The sequence below is a fragment of the Pygoscelis adeliae genome, unplaced genomic scaffold (genome assembly GCF_000699105.1).
Source record: "Pygoscelis adeliae isolate BGI_AS28 unplaced genomic scaffold, ASM69910v1 Scaffold241, whole genome shotgun sequence".
NCBI lineage: Eukaryota > Metazoa > Chordata > Aves > Sphenisciformes > Spheniscidae > Pygoscelis > Pygoscelis adeliae.
Window position 1 is genome coordinate 2,902,240 of NW_008824056.1, and position 11,736 is coordinate 2,913,975.

Here is an 11,736-nt window from a genome sequence, read left to right on the forward strand (position 1 = left end):
TTCCACAGCTTGGGGTGGGGGTTCTTTCTCTAGCCAGTACTAAATTACCATGCATCAGGCTCGTGTGTTTTAGTGACCAGACTATGTTTAGTCTTGGTATGCATGAGTGCTATGTGTCACTCTTATAAGCCATAATCTGTTCAGATAGTCCTGTTTCACCTATGTGTGAAACACTGTGTTTTTAGTTATGCACTCAGTCTGTGAGATGATGGCTTTGGGATGTGAATTGACACCTATATTAAACAAGCCATTTCAGCAATTCAACTGGAGGGTCTGTTATGAAAGCTAAAGCCCAGTTAGCATGTGTACAGTTACTTGAAGCATGATTTTTTTAAAAGCAAAAAAACAACAACCCAGTCTGTTAGTTACTAAGCAGTTCTGTCTGATTGCCAGTTCAGTGTAGTGTTCAGAAAGGGCTGGCTTTGAGCTGATTTCATTTGTGTGCTTTTGTCTGGTGGCACTGGATACTGTTGTCATCTTCAGAAATAAAGTTCTTCCCTTTTTACCTTTTCTTGATGATTGGTTGTTATCTCACCTCAGCAATCTTGCCAAAAGAGCTGTTCTTCGCATAACTTTGTAATTTCTTTTTCTAGTAAATCTTCCTTGATTTTCATGCTTGAGTCTTCGTAAATGGCCCACCTGCCCTATTTACTGTATTGTATTAATGTATTAGACATTTTATTAATGCTTACACAAGGAAGACATTTGCACATTGCACAAAAAAACCCTGTGGATAAACTTCTACCTGAAGTTACGCATCATTAATAGTATTTGTGATTTCTATGTGTACATAATAGGTAGCAATACTTTTGTGGCAGGTCATATGAGGTAAGGAATTAAATTTGTCATGCACTTTGGATCAATGTGCATGCAAAATTAATAATAAACCATTCAGGCAGCTGGTAATATTTTTTTAAGATGTTATGTTCCTTTTTTCCCCAACATACATGGATTTTCCCTCCACATGGTATATTTATTTGAAGCTTCACAGAGGCAATATAAATGCTGGACCACTTGTATGTTTTGGTCACGTATCATCTGATCTTTGAGTCAGGAAACGTGGTACTTCTAATGATGTTATTTTAAGGTCTTTAATTTCTTTTTATATTTCTCAGTGATCCTTAGAACTCTAAAAATTCAAATATAAAATGGTTTTAATTGTTCATGGAACTCACTTTTACAAGATATACTCATAGCTCTCATGTAGTTGTCATGATCAGTGTTAAGTATAATCAGCTTTACTATAGAACACCCTTCAATCTTCACACCAGCCAGTTAGTGACAAAATGGATCAAGATCAATCCTTTAGTCTTCCATCTACCCTTCCTGTAAGTGCCTGGGCTGTTCAGTTTACTGGGAATGTTAGCAGATTGGCTCACTGGAAGACCGAGAATTATATATGCCTGATGCAAGGGGTAAAGGGTACACTGTGCAAAAGTTTGCAACTGAGAAACTTCCCCACTAGTTGCTTCTGATCATGGACATGGTGATGTTTGGCAAGATAAATGTTCCCACAGCTGTCACCTCGGCTGTTTACAGCACTGAAGGTGAAAGTTAGTGTCTTAAATTGCATCCTGTCCATCAATGCTCTTTGCAAGGTATGTTCTGTTTTGGTATGTCCTCACCTTAAAAAATCAGCATATTTTATTGTATGCCACTTTCATTTTCTGGTTGGTCCAGGGATTTAGATTATTGTGGAGAATAAAACCATTTTGAGATGACAAATCTCAGCATGAACAGCTGTTGCAACAGAATAGAGATAGATGTACACAGATGAAAAGCTCTGTGATACAACTTGGGCAGCAGATGCCACGTGTCTGGATTGTTAAGAGCAAGCTTGGGGAGTTACTGGGTAGTGGACTGTGCCTTCTAAGTAAAATGACAGTGTAAAGTCAAGATGGCCATCAGCCTGCATGTTCTGTGGAAAGGATGTGTAAACTCAGCTTCTGTGAGGAAAACCAAGAAAACTTTCAGAATTTGAAAAAAATCAAAAAAAATATAACTGAGTCATTCAGCTTTACAAAATACAGCTGGAACTGTACCATATGCTATGTATCCTGACTCAAGTTCTAATTCTTTATTTTGAGTCATATTCAGGATAGTGCGAGGTGGACATGCATTCACTGAAGTTGACAGACTTGCATTCATTCCCCACAATTGACTTTAATCCAGCCACTCAAATGATTGTAGATGTTTTATGGAATTGGTAACAGTAAGTCATAAATCTAGATTAAGAGCCCTGAGGTTGCTTGTACAAATTTGGTTTATGGCAGTGATGAAATGGCTCTGCCAATGCCTTTGTAAGAGAATTCTTTTAGAGCTAACCTAAACTAGTTAAACTCCGTGTAGTTGGGTATTACTTGTCAAAACCTAGCCCCATACTTGGCAGTCTTGCTGGCATGCTGTCCTGGTTTTGGCTGGGATAGAGTTAATTCTCTTCCTAGTAGCTGGTACAGTGCTGTGTTTTGGATTCAGGATGAGAACAATGTTGATAACACACCGATGTTTTAGTTGTTGCTAAGTAGTGCTTACACTAGTCAAGGACTTTTCAGCTTCCCATGCTCTACCGACTGAGAAGGCTGGAGGTGCACAAGAAGCTGGGAGAGGGCACAGCCAGGAAAACTGACCCAAACCGGCCAAAGGGACATTCCATACCATGTGACATCATGCTCAGCACATAAACTGGGGGAAAGCTGGCCAGGGGTGGGGCTGCTGCTCCAGGACTGGCTGGGCATCGGTTGACGGGTGGTGAGCAATTGCATTGTGCATCACTTGCTTTTTATATTCTATTATTATTATTATTTTATTTCAATTATTAAACTGTTCTTATCTCAACCCACGAGTTTTCTCACTTTTACTCTTCCAATTCTCTCCCCCGTCCCACCGTGGGGGGAGAGTGAGCAAGCAGCTGTGTGGTGCTCAGTTGCTGGCTGAGGTTAAACCACGACACATGCCCAGTGGAGAGAGGAAAGGCTAAGTAAATACAAAATTCCAGTTAGTTTTCTTGTATAAAGTAGCTGTTTCTCCTGGGTTGAATATTTGCACTTTACACATGAAACTTCCATGTGTAGTGGGTATCCCTTGGATGCTAAAGTCCTATACAAAAGTTACTCCTTTCTAATGGGGAAGTCTAAAGAGATACTTCTTCTTCCATCTTTTCTTACTTGATCCAGCTGAAGGTACTTGGATTTGATAATTAAAGGCTAGTCTCTGTATGGCTGCTCTGTGGATATTTGGAAAGGGTAAGTCCAAAAGAGAACCAATGTGTGTGAAGCCGGTATTAAATATTCTCCATGTGTTATATGTCTCCAGTATATCTCCATGTGATTCTTAGAAGGAATGGAGCATGGCCCTGAGGAGGATGAAGGGAAAGTTTTCATATGCTACCTGAGAAATTGTTTTGACAGCCTTTCCCACACTAGTGCTGTAAAAACTGCTTGGTAAGCTTCAGCTGGGCTTCTGGAACCTGCAGCACTACCATGAAAATCCTATTCAAATGACATGAGTGAACCCGAAGGTCTTTTTTAATATAAATCAGTATGTTTAAGAATGAAAAGACACCATAAATACTGATAATACATTGAATCTTTTGCCAAAATAACATATTGCTTGTGTTTGTTTTAAGCTGCCTAATTAAATATAGATATAAAATGACTGGTGTGATTAATAATTGAGCACACCATATCAGACAGTGTACATTCTCTGTAGGGTGCTTCATCTGGTCAACACTAGATTCAGTTTCAAAGAACGTGCTCTGAAATACTCCAAGAGTTGTAGGTTTTTTGTTGCTGGGAGTTGTTATTGGACTGTTTTGTCTGGAAAACTCTGGCAGCTTTGTGACCCTAAAAGGGAAAATAGACACATCAATGTGGTAGCTCTCCCTCTCCTTATGTATGTAAGTAATGAGTGGAGATGTATAAAATAAGTGTGAACATCAATAGCATATGACTATGCAAGAGAAGTGGTGTGCCTGTGAAAAAGGAGTGCTTTTAGCCTTTAGAACCTCAGCAGCTATTGAAAAAATAACCTCTGCACTGGGATATAAGTGGTCATGGCCCTATTCCTAGGAAATATAGGATGGAAAGGAAATATCTGGTCTTTAAACTTTTATGAAAGATTATTTAGTAACTAAAGTACTGGACTATTAATAAAATCTTTGGAAAGCATTTTTATATGGCAGTGTTATCCCCGACAATGAAGTAAATGTTGGAAGAGCAGTACTAGATGAAAACTGGTTTTGGTTTCTAACAGTGCTGTAGCAATGGAATTTGTAATTTCCCTCCTCTTTGTGCCTATCTTCTGTCTTCATCTCTTACGTTATTCTGACTTCAGAGACCACCTTTGGCTTTTCGCATTCCTTTTCCTTTACATGTAGGCTGGTGTAAATTTCTGACACTTGAACAGGACTCTAAAGGCAACATGTTCAAAAATAATGAAGGCAAATATTAATAAAAATTCAAAAGCTTTCTGGTGATGGTTTTTATATTTTTTTTTTCAACATAGTGCATCCATTGCATTCATTGACAAGAGAAATTATTAAAACAATCAAAAAGACTTTAAAATAAAAGTTAGTGTTTATTAAGAGTAATGGGAAACTTTACAAGTACTTTAGAAAGACTAACATAAAAGATACGAGTTTTCAGGATTTTTGTTGTAAACTGACCATGATTGTGAGGAGTCAAAAAACACTCTGCCTTATAGACTTAATCTATACTTGTTTTTTAGTGTTTTTCTCTAAAGTTTGCCCAGCATAGTGGGCATTTCTAAAGAAAGCATAGGAGTTAGTTCTACCATGAATCAGAGCCAGAGCACTAATTCTTATGTTCTTCTTCTCTCAGAAAACCTCTTGAATAAAACGAGTGACCAAACACAGCAGGAGCTGATATCAGAGTCAACTTCTCTCTACTCTCTTTTAAAGAAAGAAAATAAGAATTGTATTGTTTTTTTAAACTGCAGAGTAGTTACTATGGATAATAAAACGTCTCTGATGCATTCATTAAATTCAAAATACATATGGAAGTAATTTATTATACACAAGGAACAAAACAAGAAGAAATGTGGAAATGTCAGAAATGATGCAATAGGATTTTACTGTCCTTGAACATCAACTGAGTTTAATTAAGTGTGAAGCTAGTCCAGAAATTGTCAAGGTTCTTCAAATGTTTCTTGTTTTCAGCCAGGTGAACTGTTTGAGTAATTTTCTAATTTCACATGCTGTAGAAAGAGAGTGATTGAGTTGGAGTAGCTCTTAACAAATCTCAGTGGTACCAGCCTGGCTGTGGCTTCTTGCTGTGAAGACAATCTCAGCCTCTCAGTTTTAATACAGCTGGCTAGTACTGATGCACCTGTGTAGGCCACCATGCTACAACTAATGACCACTGCTCCAAGGTTGCACTAAGATGTGTTGGAAGGATTGTTCATTGCATCAGTTTTTCTACTGTAGCCATGCATCTTTAAGGAAAGACATGTTTGGTGTCACTGGCATGGAGGAGCTCAACTGGAATTTCAAAAGCTGAAGGACATGATGACCTGCAGCATAACTGGTATTCCGACAGTTTTACAGGAAATAATAGCTGAAGATATAGATCACTTCTGTGCTTAATCTCTATTGCCGTAACTGAAGAAAATGTTTTAGTATATAACACCTTGAGAAGGCAATGCTGAATTTTTTTCTTCAAATCTTCTGGCATCATAAGTAAACTGGTAATTACACCTGGCTACTCTTCTAGGTATAGAGCACAACACTGCTTTTTGGAAATTCATCTATTAGTTTTTCAGCTGATAAGATAGCTTCAATCTAAACAGAACAAGTCAGATGAAGTCTTACTTCTTAAAATACATATATAGATTGTTATCTAAGACCATAAATAAATAAAATATACCTTTTTATTTATTATTATATTATATTAATATTATATTATTATAATATTTATTATTATACCCTTAAAAAGATCTCTTCAAATAGAACCAAGGGGCAAATCTCACTAGTCGTATAAAAGGAAGCAAGTCAGAACTGACATGAAAAATATAAAAGAAAAAGCAAAACTGAATAAAGTGTCTGAATTCCCCCACAATGCATTCTGCAATATATTTGCTAATGCAGAATTGCCCTAATATTGAGCTAAATGGATTACTTTTTGTTATTCAGTTACTCAGACGTGCAATACAATGTGTGAAGAATGCAATGTTGAAGCAGAGTTCCCGGTAAATTTTCACTAGTTACCTAGTTGTGGTTGGTATCTGACAACATAAAGATGAATCACAAAATATGATTCTTTCGCATGTGTCTGAATAAATGCAGGTGTTTGGCAGCAAGAGTATCACAGACCCCAAGCATACAGTCACAACAGAACATCTTTTGTTGAGCAATAAATGAAATCTTATTCCTTCCATTTGCACCAGACAGAACAGCTGCAGCTGGTGTTGAAGTGTTGCTAACCAGGACGATCATTCAGAAAAGGGAAGCAAACGCTTTGCCCTTTTTCTAGGTGCTTCAAAATGTCTATAGCCATGAGTGGGCAGCTCTGCTTTGTAAGCGCATGCTTAGTGCGGAGCTCAGAACAGTAAGAGGGCTAGATGCTCCATAAATGAGATAGGAAATGTTGAGTTTATACAGCACACATACTTTACATTTGTTTGCCCTAATCAGTAGCCAGAATAGTGCTTCAAACACCCAGAGTATTAAAATTCTGAAAGGTTTCTTGTAGCATTTTCCACTGTCAGGATTTTAAGAAAGTTTGCATTGAAATATAGGTTCACTATGGTATTTTTGTGCTTTCAATATTTGAAACCTAAGTCTTCATCAGGTCTTCCATTGCTTCTCTGTTAAAACATTGAAGAAGGTGTAGCATGTCCTATTTGCTCATGTGTCAATATCAACCTGCTTCAGCAGTGCAGTGGCTAGGTTATTGTCTAGACCAGTGGTGTCCAACCTTGGTTCTGGGTGGGCAAAGTTCCTTAAGAATGCCCAGCAGGGTGTAAGTCACGCCCTGCCCCTCTGATGTGGCTGGATTTGCTTTTATCACCTGACCATAAACACATGGGGGTGTAACTGATGTCGGTCTGTGGACCACACAACAGTACATGTCCTGTCGTGACCTGTGAGGGACTCGGGAAATGGTTCAGCGTGGAATGAGACCAATGGCTGAATGTCCTGTTCTGAGCTGCAGTGGCCAGCAAACCACTGATGAGGCAGTACCACCTTACAGCTGTCCTAATGAACATGTGATGGATGTTTTTAGCAAGGTTTCTTCTTTGATGAATGTGTTCACAACTGTAACAGATGCAAGTATACATTTCCCTGCTCTGAACTATCATCAGACAGGTTTTATACCCTTCTAACAAAGCATCAACAACTTTTTGTGTCCAGCTGACAGAATTATATTTCAGTGAAACAATGTTATATCACAATTTATCTATTTCACTGGGTATATTAAATAACCCCAAGAAGCTTGCTGCTAATTCAATATTACTATTTCATCCTGCTCTAATTTATATATTTGTCTTTAACAGTAGTGTTTGATTTGAATCTCATTGACATTATTGTTTGTCAGGAACTAATTCTGATGATCTTTGGATTCATCTGTTCTTTGTGCTTTGGTCTCAGTGAAGACCATCGTAAGAAGGAATAAAAGCTTGATCCCTGCAGTATACTTACACAATGATACACATCTGTGTTAACAAGCATTTCAGCAAATATGTGGTGCAGGCTGCATTCTGTAATGCCAATGTCTGAATTCATAAAACAGATATTTTCTTAAACCTTATTATATATGAAAATTGAAAAGAAAACTGGTGGATGAGGTATAAAATAGAATCAGCAACAGTTATCTAGATGAAAAGAGGCGTTTTTACAGAAGCATTTGTTTTGATAACTGCTTCATAAATAAAATGAACAGTGGATTGATGGTTCTGTGAGTGAACCTCCTCAGGATTTATAGTTCTGAAAGTATTAAGTATTGGCATAACCCAGCTCCCGCCAAAGTCGATGATAAAACTCCTTTTGAATCAGAAGAGGTAGCAGAATGAACCATGACCCGAATGCTTCAAAAATCCTGCTGGTTGCAGGATTTTGTCCGTCTTAGTCCTCCCAGTCCGTCAGTTTAGAAAGCTTTATGACTCCTTTTTAAAAAGTAATTGTTTGTTCGGTGGAACCAATATTCCCACAAAATAAGGCCCTGAGGCACAACTGTGGGAAGTTACAGTGACTGACCCCTAAGGACAAAGACTTTCCTAGATTCTCATTATTAGAAATCTTGTTATATCAGAAAGTTTATTTTGTTCATTTAAATAACCAAACTACTAATAGGTCTTTTGGATTGAATTCAGCCCAGGAGTGGTATTTTCTCACTGAATATGGATTGCTATTCACACTCATTTTAGTCTGAAAAGTAGAACCCTGTTTGGATTATTAACTTTTGCTTGGTGACTTGGTGATTAATTTGTGCCTCAACATAAGAGATTCTTCCATTGTCTTTTTCCTTTTTTTTTCTGATGAAGAGACAGTTATATTAATATAATGGATATGAACACTGCAGTGCTAGTTTTTAAAAAAAAAAAGGTAATCAAGTTTTTCCGCTAGTATAGGACAGTCATATTTATTCAATTTGTGCAATTTAGTTGTTGGTGGTTTTTTTGTTTTTCGAAGAAAAAATAGATTTTAATATATATTGGGGTGGATTTCCATAAAGTCAGAAGCCCAACGCTGCACAGAAATATGCTGAATCTTTCATGTGCCCACCACATTAATTAATTCAAATTAATTGTGTGCATGTTTTTGCTTGGGGCCTTGTGCTTCTGTTTTAAAAGGAGGGAGTCTTTTATTTTGTTTTATCTTAAAACAGCCTTTCTTAGGAATGCCTACAGATCAGTTTGACTCTCTGCAGCTCATGTTTGCTGTGGGGTAGTAGTGGAAACAGTGGGAAAGTCAGGAATTGTACTGTATTTATGCTCTGGGATTGTAACAAAGCCCAAAGATGCAATAGAGACTTGGTTCCACGAGTCCATAGTGCCTTTATAGCCAGACTGAACTCAAGCTGCCAACAAATCCCGCCAGATCATCTTGGATCCCTTCTAAGAAAAAATAGAGAAAACTGCAGCAAGGGCGGATGAGATGCATTGACACAGTGATGCTCTTCCTGTAACCAAGCACATTTTATCTGAGAATGTAACCAAACATTTCTAATATACAGAGTGGTCCCAGGGATTTTCACTCTCGTGTTTGGAGGGCAGTCGATCTCTGAACTTGCATAGGTGTGTGTGATTTCTTGGCTTTTCTTAAAATACAGGCATAGTCTGTCCTAACTCGTATCTCAAAGCATGGCCAGAAAGGCTAATGTAATAGACAAAGTGTTCAAGGTTGAGGTAGTTAATTTTCCAAATGTAGGAATGGGAGCATAGGAATTGATATGCTGTTTTGGACTGAGTTCAGCATAGAATATAGCCATGAATGGAAGGACAGATCCTGGTATTTTTTAGTTAGTATTGCAAATTGAATGGTTATATATCAGGCATATAAGATGAATTTGAAAGAGCTATGAGAAAAAACACGAACTGCAGAGACGTCTCAGTGAGACTTACCTGGGAGAAAAGGAAAGCCAAAGAGTCATAGGTCTATCTGGGCTGGGGGTCACATTATCTCTGGGGCTGTCTTACACTGTAATTATATGATTGAAACTAGGCCATTTCTCTTTGCTCTCAACTTTGTTTATTATTTTTGTTACTATTATAGTTACAGTCATCCAATGTGCTTTGCCAAGCTAAACCGCAACATTCTTGGTAACAGAGTTCAGTATGTTTAGACTTGTTTCTACTCACCCATCAGGTGAATCATAGCTCATACTCAAGGTATCCTCACTTTGGCCTTTTCCTGCTGCCCTTGACCAGCATGGAAATGACTCTGGTGGGACTTGGCTGCTGAATAGCAGGAGTTTTGAGAAGAAAGTAGTTAATGTAAACCTACATATCCCATTTTTCCTGATAGCATATGCCACTGAGAAATAATGACTGGCCAGACTGACCGTAGAGTATGTTAGTATTTAATCACCCTTGTTGTTCACAGTGGAGCAGTGTTTTTCAGTGTTGGCAGACAAAGGTGACTCATGTGTGGGCCATGGAATTCATAATTTAATGCAGACAGTCCATTGTTGTGCCTTGCCAGTAGGTGAGTGTGGTCTGAGTACTGCATCATGGAAAGTAGAGCATATCAAAGCTCTACTCTACATCAGCACATCAAAGTGTGTGTTGCGTTCCTAGTTATGTCCTGAAAGTTGAACTTGGCAGGCAATTTTATGAAATAACTAGAGGAAGGTAGAGGCCTATAAAATGATGCCAACGTGTGGATTGTGTTTCAGCAGGCACCCTTGGAGAGAGACATTCAGTTCCCAAGCTTTTGAGACATTGTGGAGAAGGAAAACACACACAACTGACTTCTAAGCTTCCAGCTACATGCACCAATTATGGCAGTACTTCAATATAAATGCCAGATCTAAAATCAAGGACAGGAACAATCCTGAAATTATACCTGCACAAGCTCATATAATCAGTGTATTTGATCTGACAGGAAAGAATTTCATGCAGATTGCTAAAATAAAACTGACTCTTCCAAAGCTCTAAGAAACTGTTCCCTCAAAGTGTCACTGCAAGGGTCCCAGAGCCTTCCAGTTTGGGTAGCTATGCAGTAGTCTCAATCTTGCTATTTGGTCAGGAGACTGCAAAGAGAACCGTTGCTGTTATAAATAAGGTTCTACAGAGAATAGTGCTCTTTCCTTCCAGCTCTGTAGGGCTGTGCTTTGTGGGGCAATGTTACGACTAAGCAACCTGAAAGACTGGCATACCTGCAGTTATACTGTGGCACCTGACGCATAAAGGCACGTGTAGGCTGTGTGTCAGGATAATACTGTTCTTTAGGAAACAATACTTCCGTGTGACAAAACTGCAGAGTGAAAAGGTTCAATTTGTGCTGATTATTGAACAACTGTTAATACAGAATTTGGATCTGATTTTTCACAGTGTGCTCATTAATTAGGAGTAGTTGTGTGTGATTGACACCACTGGAAATTTGGCTTAGTACTTGGGTATAAGGCTAAAGAATTTCCATCCCTGGATTGTCTTTGCATCTCACATAGGTGCAGAGAGTGGTACCTACCTCACTGATAGAACAGTAGATAACACCTTCTGCACTGGGACTCCATGTCACTGATAGATGGGGAGACTCATCATGTTAGTTTCCTAAGCCTTGTGATTACTTCATTTTTATGTTTATTCCTTGCCTGAATCTGGTTACCTTGATCACTGGATATTATTGCCAATGCAAACCTAGTATCCACATTAGCTGGAGGAAGGAAAACTCTTGCCAGTTTCCTTTGACAGTTCATCTTTTAGTTGCTATCTGGTTGCTGGTATCAGGAGAAAACATGTTTTCCATCAGGAATAACAATTTTTTTCCTATAACGAACCACAGTATCTTCATTATGTGCCGCTGATTAATTGAGTAAGAGGTAAGACCTGTAGGATTCTTGGTTTGGTGGGGTTTTTTTTTGTATTAGATATTTTTATTAGGAATGTCTAGTTGCCAGTTTAGCTAGTTGTACAAGAGTAAGAAATAGTTTGCATGCCATATGTGTATATGTTACATTTGGTTTTAGTATTAATCCTGACTCTGCTGTTCATAGAAAGTTCATTGATGTGCCTGCTAAAATCTGCAGTACATTGAAAAGTCACTTACACCTAGTATCC